This window comes from Phragmites australis, chromosome 21, assembly GCF_958298935.1.
Source record: "Phragmites australis chromosome 21, lpPhrAust1.1, whole genome shotgun sequence".
NCBI lineage: Eukaryota > Viridiplantae > Streptophyta > Magnoliopsida > Poales > Poaceae > Phragmites > Phragmites australis.
In genome coordinates, this window is record NC_084941.1 from 25,490,464 (window position 1) to 25,513,656 (window position 23,193).

Here is a 23,193-nt window from a genome sequence, read left to right on the forward strand (position 1 = left end):
AGGCATCCTGCTGGGACCTCATCCACTCCTCTCTTCTCTAGTCATCTCGTCACCACCCGGAGCATCAGCATCAGGGTCGATCTGACCCTCCGGTGCATCACCTTCGGCCGTGCCCTACGCAGCCTCAGCGACTGTCTCCAACTCAAACTGTTCCATGTTCAAGTACAACCTCGGGCTACCGCCCCATGTCTGGTCCGGTTCCATGTTTGCAGGCTCATCATGTACTGATGCTGGAGCCGGACTAGAGGGACCTTGTAGCGGAGGGGGGACGGGACGGGGCCGTGCACGGCGGTTGGATTTCGTACGTGTCATTCCTACATCAACATTTTAGACACAAGAAGCACTTGATTTAGAGATAATCTAAAACCGAATGCTATAAAATGCAAGGGCATAAGGCACACAGAAATGCAAAAGTACAACATATTGATCAGGTCCATAAGTACAACATACATCAGTTTTAGTTATGCAAGTGTTCATAGCCAGAGTACAGAACACATAATAATCAGGTCCACACAAGCATTATACATTCAAACTACTCATCGCTATCATCACTCGGCAACCACCAGTACTCATCGCCCTCAATGTGGCCAACATCATCGCCCTCAACGTAGTCATAAGGAACCACGTCGTTCGGGTCCACTCTAGAATCCACATCATCGCCCTCAAGGTGGCCAACATCTTGACGGTCCAGCACCTCGGTCGATTGAATGGACAACTTCTGAAGCCTGCTCACTACCTCCTCAATTTGGAGTACAAGCCGGTTCGCATCCATAGAGCACTTGCACGAACAGGGATCGAAGCTTTCGTTGCCATCTTCCTTAGGAATTCAACTATATCATCGATTTTTTCGATGGTCCACGCCCAACCATTAGTTATTGTTCTACAACCATCCAAAACGGATAGGAAAACACATATGACATAACAATTTATGACAAAGCTATATATAGAAAGCTATATTCAAAGCTTTATATACAAATGAAAGGCACATATTAGAATCAATGACAAAACTATATATACAAAGCTAGTCCAATTATTGGAAAATTGCATGGTTTGAGATAAAAAAAAATACAGAGAATATTTCCATTGATCTGATCTGTATCAAAATATTCAGTGTAAATAGCAAATTTGACAATATAACCTTGAGGATAAAGAATGCAACAGATAGAATTAAGTATAAATAGTAAGTAATACATATACTATTAGAGAAACACATTTTACTAACCAAGCTGCTACAAACCAAGCTGCTATAAATAAGTGGCCTTAAACCCAATTTTGAAGACTCTTCCACAAATTTGCCTATTTGCAATGTCATCTTCTAGCCGAATTCGATTGTAATGTCACTCTCCTAGATTTATTTAGTAACCTAATTTTACCCAACAGAAATTAAAGTTGCAATTTTATAAAAAATCTGAAAGGCGGTCTTCAAGCAAAAATAGATTTTGGCTATAATATGCAAAACACTCTACAAGTTTGGCCACTGAAACTTCACAAATTAGCTGTCATAATTTTACTTTGGAGTGTACAAATCACGAATCTTAAAAAATAATTTACTTTGTGCTTCATGGAACATTTGCGGCATCAGGTTTGCGCCAAATATCATGTGTATAAATGGTTATGTTCTGTTTCAGTAGTCATCTAATGAAGGAGACCAATTCGTTGGTAACTGCTGCTGGTTCACTACTGAAGCAAAAGGAAGAGAGTTACTCTACATGCTTTGTCTCAACATACTGATCATTAGATGCAACTTAGTGAAACCTGGCAGGCTGCATCTCTGACACCTATTTCTGCTATGAGATGGACTACTGAAGTAGAACAAGATGAATTATTGAAGCACGAGATTTGGAAGAGGATAAAAAATTTACTACTGAACTAGGATAGGATGATTACTGACACAATTTCATATGATTTTGGATTCTACAAAGAATAACAAAGTGCTGAAATTTGCTATAGCTCAGAATCATTGAACTCTGAAAAAATGCTAAAAATAACTACTGAAGCCTGAAGGATCAACTACTGAAAAGCATGAATGGATGAACTACTGATACAATTTTTATATAACTTGGATGCTAGAAATTTGCTACATCTTGGACTACTGAGCCCTGAAAAAATAAACTACCGAATCATGAAAGGATGTTGTACCAATGTAAGAAAGATAAACTACTAAACCATGAAGAATTAAGTACTCAAAACATAAAGTACTAAATCATGAAAAGCTGACTACTAACAGCCAATAGGTTAATTGTTCAATCAAACCCTAGATTACTGAAGGACATAAAGGACTACTGAAGGATAAATGATTAAACTACTGAAGCATGAAGGATAAACTACTTAAAAGATGGATAAACTTGTGAAGCATGATGGATCAACTACCAAACCATGAAGGATCAACTAATAAAAATAGGACAACTACTGAATCCAAGTCATACAAAATTCCAACACTTTCCGAATCATAGTTAATGGAACTACTGAACAGCTCTTATTGATCATCTATTGACTAATTACTGAGTATCTACTAAAGGGCTACTAAACAGTTCCAAGTCATCTATTGACCAATATTGAACATGTACCGACTAATTACTGATCATCTACTAACCCATTACTAATCATCTACTAAAGGACTACTGAATCCATGTAATAGCAAATTCCAACACTTTATTGTTACAAATAGCAGTACACATTTCAGTTCCAAGACATTATTAATTCTGCAGCTCACTGAACAATGAGCAGTGTCTGGTGGCATGCTCACTTCAACATCCCAACTGAATATACCATAGCATGGAATTGACAACAATTTATTGTTTACAAATCAGAGCACAAACCGAAGTATATAGTGATTCGTGAACCCCAGTTTACAGACCATAATTTACAAGACAGATTTTCAACCATGATATACTAAATCACAGCTCTCCACAATGAACTTTTAATCAACAATTTTACAAACCTAAATATTGCAAATAAATTCTCAGCTCACCGGGGGTCCAGCGAAGGGACTACTCCATGGGGGGTGACGGCGGCGAGGGCTCTGGGCACAAATCGGCGTCGGGAGGAGGCGGCGGCGCGTCGGGGCGGTGTCCGGGGGAGGCGGCGTGAGGAGGAGGTGGCGACGCGTCGGGGTGGCGTCGAGAGGAGGCGGCGGCGCGCCGGGGCTCGGGTGACTGAAGAACGAAGAAGGCAATGCTAGGGTGAATAGAGGAACGAGGATGCGGCTAAGTGTTAGTGATAAATATAGGAGACGTATCAGTGCCGGTTATATTTACAACCGGCACTGATGGTTGAAGTATCAGTGCCGGTTATATTTACAACCGGCACTGATGGTTGAAGTATCAGTGCCGGTTATATGTACAACCGGCACTGATAGGTGAAGTATCAGTGCCGGTTACTACATAGAACCGGTGTTGATACAAGTTTTCTCAGCAAATTAATTCTTATAATGTGCTTTGTTGCATATAAAATTAGTTTTAATTCTAGAAAATTGCCAATAAATATCATAAAATCTTTTTAACTTGTTTTATGTTGAAAAAAAATTCTAGAAAAATTCAATATGCACTCGATATAAATTAAAGCATATTATTACGTCACCCATATATGTCCTTGATACAAAATAAAGCTTAACCTAAATATTATACAAATTTCACCAAATACATGAAAGCTGCTTTCACTGAACAATTAATGCTTCATTATGGTCGCGGCGTATGTAGGTAGCTTCCGCAGTGTCATCAATGAGAGGTAGTTCGACATTCTCTCCAAAAGGAGGCAGGTCTTCGAACTTGTCGCAGTCTTCGACGTCGACAACATTCTCAACACCAACGATTTTTCTTTTTCCTTGAAGAACCACGTGATGCTCCTCCTTGTTAGCTGGGTCCGGGTCCTTTACATAGAAGACTTGTGCAACATCGTTGGCAAGCACGAATGGTTGTTCTCTGTATCCGACGAGTTTGAGGTCCACGGTAGTCATACCGTACTTGTCGACCTTGACTCCCCCTGTGAGTCTGACCCATTGGCATCGAAACAGAGGGACCATCAACTCGCCATATTCAAGTTCCCAAATATCCTCTATGAATCCATAGTAGGTCTCCATGTTGCCAGTGCGGTCACAGGTATCAATACGGACACCGCTATTTTGGTTAGTGCTCTTGTTGTATTGTGCTCGCGTATAAAATGTATAGCCGTTAATCTCGTATGCTTGGAATGTGCGAATCGTAGTTGACAGGCCATTTGCCAGCAGTTCTAACAGAGCATCATCGGTATCCTTACCCATCATGAGTTGACATAACCAATTACCGAAATTATCTCTGTGCTTTTTTGCGATCCAATCATCTGACTTCGTTGGATTTGTGGAGCGTAGCATGCTCACATGCATTTTGACATACGGGATCACTACAATTGCCTGTTGTAGAACTACGAAGTGTGCTTGAGTGAATGAAGCACGATCTTTGATATGGATTGAAGTATGATCTATCGTCCCTTTCCCCTTTAGCCTCCCCTCATAGTGAGATATAGGCATACCAATCGTTTTCAGTTTCATATAGTCAATGCAAAACTCAATGACCTCCTCCGTACTCCACCCTTGGGCAATGCAACCTTCCGGACGACCTCGGTTACGAACATATTTCTTCATAACCCCTATGAACCTTTCGAAAGAATACATCTGATGCAGAAACACGGGGCCAAGGCTCTTTATCTCACCCACAATGTGAACAATTAGATGGGGCATTATATCAAAAAATGTCGGAGGGAAAATAGTCTCAAACTGACATATAGTATGGACCACGTCTTCCTGCAGCTTTGCCAGTTTGTTCGGATCAATGACCTTCTGTGAAATTGCGTTGAAGAACGAACACAGCTTAATAATTGGGTCTCGGACCTTATCTGGCAGAATACCTTGAATTGCAACTGGAAGTATCTGCATCATCATCACGTGACAATCATGAGACTTCATGCCAACTAACTTCGTATCTTTCATGTTTACAAAGCTCCTGATATTGGAGGAGTAACCGGTCGGAACTTTGACATCACGCAAGCAACCACACAGGCGGATCTTCTCTTCCTTGCTCATAGTGTAGCAAGCTGTGGGAAGTTTCTTTTTGCCGTTGTCTAATTGTATGTAGTGTAGGTCCTTCCTGAGGTTCATTTCTTCCAAGTCCAGCTGTGCATTTAGTGTATCTTTTGTTTTTCCAGGTACGTCTAGTAGGGTACCAATCAAGCTATCAAACACATTCTTCTCCACGTGCATGACATCGATTGCGTGTCGGACCATAAGATACTTCCAATAAGGCAGCAACCAAAATATTGACATCTTTTTCCGCATGGGAGCATTTTGCCCAGCCTGCATTTTTGTACTGCCTGGACCCTTTCCAAGTACAACTCTAAGTGTCTTAACAATCTTAAATTCCTGTTCTCCACTGCGAATCTTCGGAGCTTGACGAAGCTCCATTGTCCCATCAAAAGCTCTTTTATTCTTGCGGTATGGGTGATCCGAACGGAGGAACCTACGGTGACCATTTTCCTGCTGTTTTTTAGCCACCGCCCCTCTGTTTCCTCCAAGCACTGAACACATCCATTGTACCCTTTTACAGTCTGCCCTGATAGGTTACCAAGACCAGGCCAATCTGAAATCATCACGAACAGCATCACGCGCTGGGTGAAATTCTCGCGTCTGTACTCATCCCATACCCATATGCCATCTTTCCACAGTACAAGAAGATCTTCCACCAATGGTTTGAGGTACACATCGATATCGTTGCCTTGTTGATTCAGCCCACTAATCAGCAGAGGCATCATAAGGTACTTCCGCTTCATGCACATCCAAGGTGGAAAGTTGTAGATACAGAGAGTCACAGGCCAAGTGCTATGAGTACTTCTCATGTTGCCGAAAGGATTCATCCCATCCGTGCTCAACCCGACATATCGAAGTCTTCGTTAGCCGTCGGATCGTTGCCTCCGTCTCCTTCGACTGTTGGTTGCCCTTCACGCCCAACTTCTGCAACTTCACCGTGCTCAGTCCAACGGGTGTAGTCAGCCTTGAAACCCCAGCGAATCAAGTGTGCACAGATCTGCTCTATGTTTGAAAACTGCTTCTCATTCTTGCAATCGACACACAGACATCATATATAGTGCTCATCACACTTCCTTTTTGGCTTCTTGTACGCCGCGGTAGCCCTAAAAAAAGCCTCGATGCCAACAATGAACTCTGGCCCTCGTTCCTTGTACATCCATGACCGGTCTATCTGCAAATCATTATAATTAAACACATTGGACTTATAATCATTAAACATTTCAAAATGTAGAACATATTCATCAAATTACCTCGTATCCTAATTGGTCCCTATTTGAGGGCCCATCTCCTTCCGGTACTTGGGCCGGGTCGGGGGACCCACCTTCCAAAGGCTGCCGAGTCTGATTGCGACCCATGGGTGGATGCGCCATCCCTACAACACAATATTTTATCAACTGTACATGTTAAATTCACTATGTTGATTAATTAACAGAGGAAATCCACTGGATTATTACTAAAATTCATGACTTTAAAAATATACGCAATCCACATACTAGAAAATTAGAGCTAGATTTTAGGGACATTTTGCAAATACCTCCCTGATTTTTTTTATTCTTTGGATGCCACTCGAATGACAGTTCTAGCGGTATTTTTGCAATTTTTGAATTGCAATAACGGTTCAACAAGTGGCAAATTTGCAATTATCCATAGATTTTAATGTAGGCACCCAACTCTATTTACATGTGACTTTTAATCTACTCGTTAAATCATCTACAATGATAAAATTGTGACCTTTCTCTAATTTATATGGATATTTGAGCTCTTGCTCATTCCAAATTTCAACACCAACTAACAACCACCTAAATTCAAACCTAGAGAAATCTAGCAACTAAAATCCAACTAAGAATCAAATGTAGATCATCTCTATACATCTAACAACGACAAAGTTGCAAACTTTACCTAAATTAGATCTCAACTACATCTCTAAATCCATAACCATGGAACAAGCACCATCCATCATCAACCCTAGAGCAATCTACTAAGTAATCTATCTAAAAATGAAATATAGATCTCACTAACCTTAAAACAGTTGACTCCTCCAAATTTTGAAGGCTCCCATGCAAAAAAAAACATTGAATCGCCAAAAAAAAATGGCAAGGAGGCGCTGTAACACTGGGCTGCGGCAACAGTGGCTCTGTTCTAGGTCGAGACGGGGAAGAAGATGGGCTATATATATACTGTAGCAGGCTATCAGTGCCGGTTTAAAGAGGAACCGGCACTGAAACACCACTATCAATGCCGGTTCTTACCTCTAGGCCCTCGATCGTGGGCGGGAGTTTTAGAACCGGCACTGATACCACTTTCAGTACTGGTTCTTTTGAACCGGCACTGAAGGTGGCGGCTATTATGTGGGGTTCTGTAGTAGTTGCCTGGCTAGAGTTTTGAGGGAGGTCGGGAGGGGGTGGCGGATAATGGGCTAATGGGTCTTCCATGCTGGTGGCCCATTATGATTCTAATCTCTCATGCATCAGAATCCAATCAAACCCACGTATGGATTGATGATTCCTCTAGGACATATCATCAACAATATTCCACTTGCACTAGAGTCAATTATGCAAGTAACTCAATGTTCCAACCTGTTGTTATGTGACCCATTAGGTTCATGTGTGAACAGCCATAACCCGAAAACCCTTTCCGAACCACAAGTCAATTGCGGTACCTAGCAGGACATATTGACTCTCGATCATACAGAAAGATCATATCGGTAGAATCTTGATATACACATACACCAATCCCTTTGCTTCATGATATCAGTCAAGCTCAAGGCAAGAAATGTACCTTCCTTGTGATAGCTCGACCATTCACTTGTTCTTGTAGTGGATTACTATCTCATGATTAACTCTTTAATCACATTGGTATGACCATGCACTTTATTTATCCATCCACATTGAGGAGCCCAGCGATATCTCTCCTGTTATCTAGGAAGGGCAAGTTCTATCTTGATCACTCATATCCCACGACATGTTTCATAGCACACCCGAAAGCTACCTTTATAACTACCCAGTTACAGAGTAGCGTTTGCCAACCCCTAAGTGTGCTACTACACAACCTGAGAATCAATGACGATCTCAGGTCTAAAGATCCTGAAGTTACACCATTTGGACTATAACAGATGGCACAATAAATAACATCTCAACAGTGTCTCGAGGTGGGTCAATCCAACAGCATGTTCTCAAACATGTGTCCACGTTATTGATTTGATATCTCTATATTTATGATCCATGAAACATGATCATCTATCAGTCAATATGCTAATCTATGAATCATTATTATCCCGCATAATGATATAGGATTAGGGATCATTTAGAGTAACATCATAATAAAACAATGAGTTTCACAAATAAATCACATACTTGCTAATTAATGTAAATGATAATTATTCAGGAACCAAATAAATGATTATTCATAAGCACATAAACATAGACATGATACAATCTCCCACATGCACTAGACTCAATCATGCAAGTATCTAATACCCATAGAGCTCATGTGAATCTCATGCTTGGGTTGTGAGAGAGAATTCATCAACGGATCAACAATGTTCGAATCCGTGTGCACCTTGCGTATCATTGCATCACATCTATCTATTATCTCTTGGATAAGGTGAGCTTGGACTTCTGGTGGGACCTAGGCTCATTGGCTTATGCAATAGCTCCACTATTATCACAATAGAGGTTCATTGGACTAGACGCACTGGAGACCACACCTAACTTAGAAACAAATTTTCTAATCCAAACGGACACTTTTTGCAGCTTTAGAAGTTGCTATGTACTCGACCTCCATCTTTGAATCGGCAATCGTATCATGTTTGGAGCTCTTCCAACTCACCGCACCTCCATTAAGGCAAAACGCAAATTCAGACTATGATCTAAAATTGTTCGTGTTAGTTTGGAAGCTAGCATTAGTGTAACCATTTACAATGAGCTCATCTTCACCTCCATAGACCAGGAACATGTCCTTAGTTCTTCTGAAGTACTTCAGGATATTCTTAGTTGCTACCTAGTGAGTTTCACCTAGGTTTGATCGGTATCTGCTAGCAACACTCAGAGCATATGAGACATCTGGAAGTGTACAAAAAATGGCATACATGATGGATCCAATATCCGAAGCATATGGGATTGCACTCATCTTGTCCTACCCATCAGGTGTTGTGAGACACTGACTCTTGCTAAGACTAATACCATGTGACATTGGCAGAAAACCTTTCTTGGAATCCTACATATTAAACCATTTCAATACCTTGTCGATGTAAGTACTTTGGGTTAATCCAATTAGCCTTTTCGATCAATCTTTATATATCCTTATGCCCAATATGTATGGTGCCTCTCCTAAATTCTTCATTTGAAAAACCGTCTAAGTAGTTGGCAAGAGTCCCCTGCGATTACGGATTACCTGTGAAAATAAATTTTCACGGCGGTTCCTTATGTAAACTGCCTTTCATAATGGATAATTATCACAGACGATTCATATAAGAAATAATTTGTGTAAAAGGTCATTTCAAGAGGTGATTCTTTATGTAAACTACCTCTGAAATTGATCATCTATTAAAAAAATCATAACTTTTTCATATGCAGTTGGATGAGAAAAAACTCTTTAAAAATTGTAGCCGTCGACGAGATATACAACTTTGTAGTTGAATTTTTTCATTTGAACTCATTTAGATATCCAAATAATCATTTGAAACTTTAAATGATTATTTCAACTACAAAGTTGTAGATTTTGTTTAGGGCTACAATTTTGATATATTGTTTATCCTCATCCGACTTCGTATGAAAAAAGTAATGAATTTTTTATAATAAATGTCACTCCTAAGGAACCGCATGCAATAATATATGATCATTTCTAGAGATGGTTTATTATACGAACCAGCTGTAGAAATAGATGATAATTTATCTTAAAAAATTCATAACTTTTTCATACGAAGTCGGATGAGGACAAACTTTATATTAAAATTGTATCTCTAGACAAGATCCACAACTTTGTAGTTTAAAAGTTTTTTATTTGAAGTTATTTAGTCATTTATATACAGGTGGTCTCTTTTACACCTGTGTAAATCGTCTATTTTTATAGGCATTCAATTACAGACGGGTGGACTAAACGACTGTGAAAATGGGTTACCACCCGTATCTAAAAATAGTTTTCATGGTAGTGAATTCTTTGCGCAAAGAGTAAAGCAATGCGCCCCTATCATTTGGACCATTTAGTAATAGGGTATGTGATGGATGGAGTTTTTTTTGTGTTGTCGCAGATTCATATTGATGTAGCATTATGCTACAACGATGTACTTATTATTAAACTGCTGCTGTGTGCACCCTAGCTATGCAAAGACTAGAAATTCTTTCCATTATCTAAAAAAGGGAGAGAAAAAGGGAGAATAAATTGGGATTGCGTGGTGCACGCTGTGGTGTAAATCGAAAGATGTTGCTTACGCAGGTTCACGTGACATCATTGTGGTTGGTCATTCATTGGTATTGATTCTCCTCTTATTTTCTTGTTCTCCTACCAAACGGTCCAAATGATACGGGCATATTGCTTTAATCTCTGCACCAAAGAAAAAAGAACACAAGGCTTTTTTATCACCTTCAAGACATAATTCCAAAAGAAACGAATCCTGTCCTTTTGTTAGCAATATCTAGAAAACAGTTGGTCCCAAAAGAGAAGACCGCATCCATCCATCATTTTGCAGATTCTACAGGAAGCAGCTGGTCCATCTGATCGAGCTGGCCGATCGGTACCTGTTTAAAGCTCTTTTGTTATCTGCAAGAAAGCTGGAGACACCAGCCAGGTATTATATTCGTGGTCACTTTTATTTCAGCATCCAATTCTTTACCTAAGTGAAGTCTATACCTATACTAATCACATAATCGGAAAAATCTCTAACGTTAACTACAAAGATCTGGTCATCTATCTAACTAGCAAGGTGCCCCACACTAATAGTGTAGTTAGTCTCGTTGCAATATTTTATCATAATAACATTTAATTAATTGTAATTTACATGTACTCTTTATTTAGATATTTGTTTTTTATAATAATTTGATTTTTTTTCTAAGGCTATATTTGATATAGATCCTTCTTTTTTCTATTCTAACCTCAATTTCAATTATTATTTATTTTAACTCTTTATTTATATATTTTTCTTTCCAAACCATATGGAAATCAAACTGCTATTTTTTCATAATTTTTAATTTCGAATTTTGCTATATATTAATCGTATTTTATATGAATTCTTTGGTTTATTTCAGACCATTAATGTTCATAATAATAAGTGATCTAGATCTTTTTTAATTAATGTAGTAATTTTATGTCTTTAAAAGTGAATATCTTGGCTCCTTTTTCTCTGGATTATTAAGATAATAGATAGACCTAAATTTTCAACGGTGTAGATTTTTATCAATGATAGAGGCATGAAATCCGTCACGCTGCTTATCCAACTAAAAGAGTTTCGGTCCATCACAATTACGCGCCATGCAATAAAAAAGGGAACGGGCAATAAAAAAAGGAATGAATAAGGAATCCTTCACCGCTACATCCAACTGTAAGAGCCTTCTTGGTCCGTTAGGATTCATTGTCATGCAATCAGAAAAAGGGAACGAGGCAGATTACGGAAAGCATATAGCCTGTTTTTATCGTCATGCTGGGGACAGATTGAGTTATTCAAAACCATCTGTTGCCCTCAGAAGCATTGTTGCACACCAGAAACTGCTGTCGACGGAAGCTGGGTCGAGCACATCGACCATCCCCGACGGCTGACCCTGTGGCTTCAATGGTGAACTCGGGGCGGGGGCCCAGCAACATGCATGTCTCCCTTAACGAACACGGTGGTGGAACCACTACTACATAAATAATTTTTAGAGATAAATCATAAACTATCTACATATAAAAAGGATCGGTGACGTTCCAACAGAGTATGAATTAGGACATTTAAAATTGTACAAGATATATCTATATCAACTTTTATCTAAATGTGCTATAGGTTTATCTAGTGTGTCTACTCTACCGTTAAAAAGGGTTTGCAACATATAGCCAATCCTAGCAAACTACTCTAAAAAAGTAAATATGCATTGGTAAATTGCAAGTATGTAAATGTGGAAATGTAAAGAAAGTAGAGAGAGCAAACTCGGCACAAGGAATTTCTATCCCGTAGTATCAATGGCATAAACACCACCTTTAGTCCACATTGGAGCAGCCACCAAGGCTATTGCTCCCGGACGGTATCCAGTCACGGCTGTTGTGTTAGGGAATGGGTAGGCTACACTAGCTTGAATAAAAAACTCTACCATGTTTAACCAGGAAATCACGCGAGTAGAGAATCATAGATCGTTACCACTAGACGCGCAGCGCAATGGAAGAAGAGTCATGCGTGTTGTCAACCACGAAGAGGAAATAATCGATCTCGTCGACTAGCTCCATGACCATGAAGAGGAAATAGGCAATGTCATCAACTACCTCCATGACCACGAAGAGGAGTAGTCGATGTTGTCAACCAGGCTCCGAGCAGCATGGTTGTGCTCCTCGACCAACATAGATCAGCGTGGTTGCGATCTTCACGCCGAAAAGATGAGCACCGCAATGGCAGCAGTGCCTCCATGGTATCCACAAGTACATGGATAAAATGCTATACGCCGGTGTGCTAGCACCGTGCATGGCTAGAGTTTCGAGGGAGGTCAGGAGGGGGTGGCAGATAATGGGCTAATGGGCCTTCCACGCTGGTGGTCCATTATGACTCCAATTTCTCATGCATCAGAATCCAATCAAACCCACGTATGGATTGATGATTCCTCTAGGACATATCATCAACAATATTCCACTTGCACTAAAGTCAATTATGCAAGTAACTCAATGTTACAACCTGTTAATTATGCGACCCATTAGGTTCATGTGTGCATGGCCATACCTAGAAACCCTTTCCGAACCACAAGTCAATTGCAGCACCTAGCAGGACATATTGACTCTCGAACATACAAAAAGATCACATCGGTAGAATCTTGATATACACATACATCAATCCCTTTGCTTCATGATATCAGTCAAGCTCAATGAAAGAAATGTATCATCCTTGTGATAGCTCGACCATTCACTCGTTCTTGTAGTGGATTACTATCTCGTGAGTAACTCTTTAATCACATTGGTATGGCCATGCACTTTATTTATCCATCCACATTGAGGGGTCCAGAGATATCTCTCATGTTATCTAGGAGGGGCAAGTTCCATCTTGATCGCTCATATCCCACAACATGTTTCATTAGCATACCCGAAAGCTACCTTTAAACTACCTATTTACAGAGTAGCATTTGGCAACCCCTAAGTGTGCTACTACACAACTTGAGAATCAATGACGATCTCAGGTCTAAGGATCCTGAAGTTACACCATTTGGACTATAACAGATGTCACAATAAATAACATCTCAGCAGTGTCTCAAGGTGGGTCAATCCGACACCATATTCTCTAACATGTGTCCACGTTATTGATTTGATATCTCTATATCTATGATCTATGAAATATGATCATCTATCAGTCAATGTGTTAATCTATGAATCATTATTGTCCCACATAATGATATGAGATTAGGGATCATTTAGAGTAACATCATAATAAAACAATGAGTTTCACAAACAAATCACATACTTGCTAATTAATGTAAATGATAATTATTCAAGAACAAAATAAATGATTATTTATTAGCACATGAACATAGACATGATACAATCTCCCACATGCACTAGACTCAATCATGCAAGTATCGATGGGCTGCGAGAGAGGATTCATCAACGGATCAGCAATGTTCGAATCCGTGTGCACCTTGCGTATCATTGCATCACCTCAATCTATTATCTCTTGGATAAGGTGATAGTGTCGTAGTACGTGGTTGGACTTCTGGTGCGACCTAGGCTGCTTGGCTTGTGCAATAGCTCCACTATTATCACAATAGAGGTTCATTGGACTAGACGCACATGAGATCACACCTAACTTAGAAATAAATTTTCTAATCTAAACAGACACTTTTTACAACTTTAGAAGTTGCTATGTACTTGACCTCCATCTTTGAATCAGCAATCATTTCTTGTTTGGAGCTCTTCCAACTCACCGCACCTCCATTAAGGCAAAATGCAAATTCAGACTATGATCTAAAATTGTTCGTGTTGGTTTTGAAGCTAGCATCAGTGTAACCATTTACAATGAGCTCATCTTCACCTCCATAGACCAGGAACATGTCCTTAGTTCTTCTGAAGTACTTCAGGATATTCTTAGTTGCTACCTAGTGAGTTTCACCTAGGTTTGATCGGTATCTGCTAGCAACACTCAGAGCATATGAGACATCTGGAAGTGTACAAAGAATGACATACATGATGGATCCAATATCCGAAGCATATGGGATCACACTCATCTTGTCCTACCGATCAGGTGTTGTGGGACACTGACTCTTGCTAAGACTAATACCATGTGATATTGGCAGAAAACCTTTCTTGGAATCCTACATATTGAACCATTTCAATACCTTATCGATGTAAGTACTTTGGGTTAATCCAATTAGCCTTTTCGATCTATCTCTATATATCCTTATACCCAATATGTATGCTGCCTCTCCTAAATTCTTCATTGAGAAACTCCTTCACAACGAAGATTTGACAGCATCAAGCACTGGAATATCATTCCCAATCAACAATATATCATCTACAGATAAGACCAGAAACACAAGTGCGCTCCCACTACCCTTTTTCTGAACACAAGGCTCTTCTTCATTCTTGATGAAACCAAACCCTTTGACCTCTTCATCCAAACAAAGATTCCAACTCCGAGAAGCTTGCTTTTGCCCATATATAGACTTTTGCATCTTGCATATCTTTCTATTATTTTTTGGATCAACAAAACCTTCAGTTGTGTCATGTACACATCCCCACTTATGTTTCCATTAAGGAAAACCATTTTGACATCCATTTGCAACATCTCATAGTCATAATATGCGGCAATCGCTAGCATGATCTGGATAGACTTCATCATTGCGACAGACACATGTTTCATCATAAAGATGAGCACCATAATGGCAGCAGCGTCTTCATGGTATCCACAAGTATATAGATAAAACGTCATACGCCGGTGTGCTAGCACCGTCACTACTGCAGAACAGGTGATCAGTGCCGGTTCAAAAACGTGATCAGTGTCGGCTTATGAACCGGCACTGATTAATCGGCACTGCTAATCAGTGACTATCAATGCCGGGTATGGAAACGGCACTGAAAATCACTATCAGTGCCATCTAGAACCGGCACTGATAGTGCACCTATCAGTGCCGGTTAGTATTACCAACCGGCACTGATATGAGTGCTATCAGTGCCGGTTGTTTGTTACCAACCGGTATTGATAGGTGTTTTCCGTCCTTTTTTTAAAAATGTAGCGGTTGCCGCCAGTACAGTGCCATTTTCAAATTTTGGACGTTGCTGGAAATAGACACGCATACATATCAAGTTTCATCACAGCATATATACACAACCACATATAAATTTTATTTATAAAACATCAAGGCTCGTCACAATATATATACACCGCATACTTATCAAGTTTCACTACAATAATCTTATGGAGTTTAAGATTTCTTGTGAACCGATGGGTCTAAACTCTGTCCTTTTTTATGGGTTGAAGGTAATGAGAAAGATGAACCAATTTCATGGAACTCGCCGGTTGGATTGATGATTTCGTCTTTGATAAATCCGACAAGTTGTTCTTGAAGTGCGTTGATTTCATGAGGCATGAGACGTTCTTTGGACAGCTTGAGGATCTGCAATTTCAAGAATTGAATAAATCAATACATATGATTTTGGCGTATCGAACCTGAAAATTAGTCATCAATGTGTATACAACCTACCTCAGGATCTTTCAGCAGGATCGAATCCTCTGTGTTGAAGTTGTGCATGAATTTCATTACATAAAAACTACATAAATTATTGTCCAGACCCTGCTTCCTACAAGAAAAGCCATGTCGGACTGTCCATTCTTTCGTGTATGGCCTGTATCTACGCTCTTCTTAGTGTATCGCGGGTACACTCTGTATGTGTGTGATTATTACCATAAGTAGACTTAGATTCAATCAAATCAAATATTACAAGAGCAGTAACGAAATGGTTGGTTTTTACCTTTGTAGCAAGTCAATGACGGGTTGGTAGGTTTCTTTCGGATTATTTTGTGAGTCGAAAATAAAGATCTTGCTAATATCTGACTGGATGACAAGAAGGATCTAGTGAAAACTGTACATATGTCACTATAGGTTAGTTGGTCCTAATTTCTAACGATGTATTGCTCAAAAAGAGTAGAAACACGTACCCCCAGTGGTAGGGTAAAAGTATGTATTTCTTCAATTGTAGCTCCAGAAGACACTTCAATACATAGTCCTCGGTTTTCTTTAGGTCGGTAGATTTCATCATTGTCGGGTTAACAAGATATGGGTTGATGAATCCCACATGCATGATGCACTCCTTCCTGCATCTTTGTACCTCCATTCTACACAAGGAATAAGTTAAGAGATTCAATACAATAGTACAGAAATGTATATTGTGAATTATACATATACGACACTTACAGAGTCCAACAACTCAAGATAGACACGTCGAGGGCATCATGCTGGTACAGTCGATACATTTCCTCGAAGAATATAAAAATACTGCTGTCCCGGTGGAGGAGATCTTGTTTCTTGACTCTGGCCTCGAAACCTTCCCTACCCTCCTTCGACTCATTCATGTACCACGCATGAAATTTCCGAAGTTGATATGTCAGTTTGGCCCACTCGTCCAGCGCGACCAATAGTTCGCTCAGCTTAAATTGCCATCTCTCGACTGCTTTGGGTGCCACGAACTCGTTAAAAAATTGCTCTTTTGTCATATTGGCATCCTTAAGGAATCTTTCTAGTTGTTGTTCTTCCCGTACCTGATCAATAGAAGCCTGCCTCAAGGATTTCTTTCCTTTGATACGCTCGTAGTCTGATTGATGCTTAGCCACAGCAGGTTTGCTCAGCATCAAGAGAAACTTTTTCATTTCTTCGGTGAGTGGTTTTTTCTTCTCAAGCTCTCGCTTTTTAAAAAAATTCTCGACTTCGGCACTGTTACTGACTTCGGAGGAGTCGGCTCTCTTGGAGGCACTGGTGCTGACTTCGGAGGGGGAGGTGTTGGCTCCCTTGGTGGCACTGTTGCTGACTTTGGAGGGGGAGGAGTTGACTCTCTTGTTGGCGACTTGCGTGGGGGAGGAGTCAGCTCTCTTCTCGGTGACGGTGGCAGTGGCTGCGACAGTATAGGAGTTGGATCTCTTCCTGGTGACGGTGGCACTGGTGCCGACCGTGGAGGAGTTGGATCTCTCCTGTGTGCTGGTCCGACTCCGCATTAGACGACTCGTCTGTCTCATCTTCAAACAATATGTAGGGCTTGTGCCACAAAACGAAGCCACCCACGTTTGATCCGAGGCTCTTGGAACCCGTCTCTCCGGGGTAATCCATGTCAAGCTTACGGTACGGCTTTCACACGGAGTCCACGTGGACCTTAGCGTATCCCCGTGGTATCGGGAGATCGTTCAAGAGAGCGCCTTCGACGCATTGGTCGACCTGCCCCATAGCCACCGTGATGGTAATGTTTATAGTGGGCACGACAAGCTTGCACACCTTGCTTTCTGTGATGTCGTCCACGGGGAAACGGGCTAATTCTTCTTCTCCAAACCCCGTGGACGCGCAGCTGCTCCGACGACCACCAGGGCTCACAACATTTTCTTCGCCTTGCTACTGCCTGATTCTTTGCTGAAATGATTCTTTGATTTCTCTGATTTTGGCGTCTGTCATCTGACGCTCTTGCACAAGTTCTTGTCGCACTACAGCCAACAGGTCTTCCAGCTCTTCTCTCCTTCTCTTCCGACTCCTATAACTTTCGGCGGATTCTGGGAATCCTTCTTTCTAGGGCACCACACCCTTGCCTCTGGTGCGACCTGGGTGCTCCTTGGTTCCCAGTGCCAAGGTTAGCTGGTCATTCTCCCTATCCGGCCTGAAAGAGCCTTGGGAAGACTGGGTGTGGGCATCTGTAATTCTCTGCATCACTTCCTGTTCTCTGTCACTTTTGAAGTTCAGACTGCCATCTGCCGCCAAGGTCACCCCTCTCGCGTATAGATAGTGCTTCGCTCGTTCAATCCAGGGGGCTGTCTGAGGTGTGGCACCACTGCGGGTTACCAATTCTTCCATCTCATCCCACTCGTCGTATTTCCTCACGTACCCACACGAGCCAGTTCTGTGGGGGTACACGTTCTTCTGGGAGTTGGCTTTGTTGATCTCACTTAGTCGTTGTGCTTCCTCTGAATGCTTGTGCTCTCTGAAATCGTTCCAGAATGGTTGAACCATCGGATAATGGTCCCATTTTGGTGTCCGGCCCACCAAGCCATAATTTCTCCACACCTTACCCTTGAAATTCTTGAACGCGATGGACATTGTTGATAGGGCACGACTCTTCGCTTTGGCCATGCTGCATCCTTCAGGGAACTCAAACTTTGCCAACAACTTGCCCCACATAAGATCCTTGATGTTTTCGGGAACCACCCACATGTCATCCCGTCTGCCTCTCCAAGTTCTGTATGTGACTGCGACATGGTCCCTCACCAGACACCCGATTGATGTCTTGTACGGGTCCAGAATAATTTTTGGTCTCGTGGGCTCCCCGACTGCATTGACCTCCGCGATGATGAAACGTCCCTCAGGCATCCTGCTGGGAGCTCGTCCACTCCTCTCTTCTCCAGTCATCTCATCACCACCCAGAGCATTAGCATCAGGGTCGATCTGACCCTCCGGTGCATCACCTTCGGCCGTGCCCTGCGCAGCCTCATCGGCTATCTCCAACTCAAACTGTTCCATGTTCAAGTACAACCTCAGACTACCGCCCCATGTTTGGTCAGGCTCTATGTTTGCAGGCTCATCATGTACTGATGCTGGAGCCGGACTTGAGGGACCTTGTATCGGAGGGGGGACGGGACGGGGCCGTGCACGGCGGTTGAATTTCGTACGTGTCATTCATACATCAACATTTTAGACACAAGAATCACTTGATTTAGAGATAATCTAAAACCGAATGCTATAAAATGCAAGGGTATAAGGCACACAAAAATGCAAAAGTACAACATATTGATCAGGTCCATAAGTACAACATACATCAGTTTTAGTTATGCAAGTGTTCATAGCCAGAGTACAGAACACATAATAATCAGGTCCACACAAGCATTATACATTCAAACTACTCGTCACTATCATCACTCGGCAACCACCAGTACTCATCGCCCTCAATGTGGCCAACATCATCGCCCTCAACATAGTCATAAGGAACCACGTCGTTCGGGTCCACGCTAGAATCCACATCATCGCCCTCAAGGTGGCCAACATTTTGACGGTCTAGCACCTCGGCCGATTGAATGGACAACTTCTGAAGCCTGCTCACTACCTCCTTAATTTGGAGTACAAGCCGGTTCACATCCATAGAGCACTTGCACGAACAGGGATCGAAGCTTTCGTTAGCCATCTTCCTTAGGTCTACAACTATATCATCGATCTTTTCGATGGTCCACGCCGAACCATTAGTTATTGTTCTACAACCATCTAAAACGGATAGGAAAACACATATGACATACCACTTTATGACAAAGCTATATATAGAAAGCTATATTCAAAGCTTTATATACAAATGAAAGGCACATATTAGAATCAATGACAAAACTATATATACAAAGCTAGTCCAATTATTGGAAAATTGCATGGTTTGAGATAAAAAAAAATGCAGATAATATTTCCATTGATCTAATCTGTATCAAAATATTCAGTGTAAATAGCAAATTTGACAATATAACCTTAAGGATAAAGAATGCAACAGATAGAATTAAGTATAAATAGTAAGTAATACATATACTATTAGAGAAACACATTTTACTAACCAAGCTGCTACAAACCAAGCTGCTATAAATAAGTAGCCTTAAACCCAATTTTGAAGACTCTTCCACAAATTTGCCTATTTGCAATGTCATCTTCTAGCCGAATTCGATTGTAATGTCACTCTCCTAGATTTATTTAGTAACCTAATTTTACCCAACAGAAATTAAAGTTGCAATTTTATAAAAAATCCGAAAGGCGGTCTTCAAGCAAAAATAGATTTTGGCTGTAATATGCAAAACACTCTACAAGTTTGGCCACTGAAACTTCACAAATTAGCTGTCATAATTTTACTTTGGAGTGTACAAATCATGAATCTTAAAAAATAATTTACTTTGTGCTTCATGGAACATTTGCGGCATCAGGTTTGCACCAAATATCACGTGTATAAATGGTTATGTTCTATTTCAGTAGTCATCTAATGAAGGAGACCAATTCGTTGGTAACTGTTGCTGGTTCACTACTGAAGCAAAAGGAAGAGAGTTACTCTACATGCTTTGTCTCAACATACTGATCATTAGATGCAACTTAGTGAAACCTGGCAGGCTGCATCTCTGACACCTATTTCTGCTATGAGATGGACTACTGAAGTAGAACAAGATGAATTATTGAAGCATGAGATTTGGAAGAGGATAAAAAATTTACTACTGAACTAGGATAGGATGATTACTGACACAATTTCATATGATTTTGGATTCTACAAAGAATAACAAAGTGCTGAAATTTGCTATAGCTCGGAATCATTGAACTCTGAAAAAATGCTAAAAATAAGTACTGAAGCCTGAAGGATCAACTACTGAAAAGCATGAATGGATGAACTACTTATACAATTTTCATATAACTTGGATGCTAGAAATTTGCTACATCTTGGACTACTGGGCCCTGAAAAAATAAACTACCGAATCATGAAAGGATGTTGTACCAATGTAAGAAAGATAAACTACTAAACCATGAAGAATTAAGTACTCAAAAGAGAAAGTACTAAATCATGAAAAGCTGACTACTAACAGCCAATAGGTTACTTGTTCAATCAAACCCTAGATTACTGAAGGACATAAAGGACTACTGAAGGATAAATGATCAAACTACTGAAGCATGAAGGATAAACTACTTAAAAGATGGATAAACTTGTGAAGCATGATGGATCAACTACCAAACCATGAAGGATCAACTACTAAAAATAGGACGACTACTGAATCCAAGTCATACAAAATTCCAACACTTTCCGAATCATAGTTAATGGAACTACTGAACAGCTCTTATTGATCATCTATTGACTAATTACTGAGTATCTACTGAAGGGCTACTAAACAGTTCCAAGTCATCTATTGACCAATATTGAACATGTACCGACTAATTACTGATCATCTACTAACCCATTACTAATCATCTACTAAAGGACTACTGAATCCATGTAATAGCAAATTCCAACACTTTATTGTTACAAATAGCAGTACACATTTCAGTTCCAAGACATTATTAATTCTGCAGCTCACTGAACAATGAGCAGTGTCTGGTGGCATGCTCACTTCAACATCCCAACTGAATATACCATAGCATGGAATTGACAACAATTTATTGTTTACAAATCAGAGCACAAACCGAAGTATATAGTGATTCGTGAACCCCAGTTTACAGACCATAATTTACAAGACAGATTTTCAACCATGATATACTAAATCACAGCTCTCCACAATGAACTTTTAATCAACAATTTTACAAACCTAAATATTGCAAATAAATTCTCAGCTCACCGGTGGTCCAGCGAAGGGACTACTCCGTGGGGGGTGACGGCGGCGAGGGCTCTGGGGACAAATCGGCATCGGGAGGAGGCGGCGGCGTGTCGGGGCGGTGTCCGGAGGAGGCTGCGTGAGGAGGAGGCGGCGGCGCGTTGGGGTGGCGTCGGGAGGAGGCGGCGGCGCGTCAGGGCTCGGGTGACTGAAGCGAACGAGGAAGGCAACGCTAGGGTGAATAGAGGAACGAGGATACGGCTAAGTGTTAGTAATAAATATAGGAGACGTATCAGTGCCGGTTAGAAAATACAACCGGCACTGATGGTTGAAGTATCAATGCCGGTTATATGTACAACCGGCACTGATAGTTGAAGTATCAGTGCCGGTTACTACATAGAACCGGCACTGATACAAGTTTTCTCAGCAAATTAATTCTTATAATGTGCTTTGTTGCATATAAAATTAGTTTTAATTCTAGAAAATTGCCAATAAATTTTATAAAATCTTTTTAACTTGTTTTATGTTGAAAAAAAATTCTAGAAAAATTCAATATGCACTCGATATAAATTAAAGCATATTATTACATCACCTATACATGTCCTTAATACAAAATAAAGCTTAACCTAAATATTATTCAAATTTCACCAAATACATGAAAGCTGCTTTCTTTGAACAATTAATGCTTCGTTATGGTCGCGGCGTATGTAGGTAGCTTCCGCAGTGTCATCAATGAGAGGTAGTTCGACATTCTCTCCAAAAGGAGGCAGGTCTTTGAATTTGTTGCAGTCTTCGACGTCGACAACATTCTCAACACCAACGATTTTTCTTTTTCCTTATGCCCAATATGTATGGTGCCTCTCCTAAATTCTTCATTTGAAAAACCGTCTAAGTAGTTGGCAAGAGTCCCCTGCGATTACAGATTACCTGTGAAAATTAATTTTCACGGTGGTTCCTTATGTAAACTGCCTTTCATAATGGATGATTATCACATACAGTTCATATAAGAAACAATTTGTGTAAAAGGTCATTTCAAGAGGTGATTCTTTATGTAAACTGCCTCTGAAAATGATCATTTATTAAAAAAATCATAACTTTTTCATATGCAGTTGGATGAGAAAAAACTCTTTAAAAATTGTAGCCGTCGACGAGATATACAACTTTGTAGTTGAATTTTTTCATTTGAACTCATTTAAATATCCAAATAATTATTTGAAACTTTAAATGATTATTTAAATATCTAAATGACTTAAAATGAAAAACTTTTCAACTACAAAGTTGTAGATCTTGTTTAGGGCTACAAATTTTGATATATTGTTTATCCTCATCCGACTTCGTATGAAAAAAGTAATGAATTTTTTATAATAAATGTCACTCCTAAGGAACCGCATGCAATAATATATGATCATTTCTAGAGATGGTTTATTATACGAACCGGTTGTAGAAATATGTGACAATTTATCTTAAAAAATTC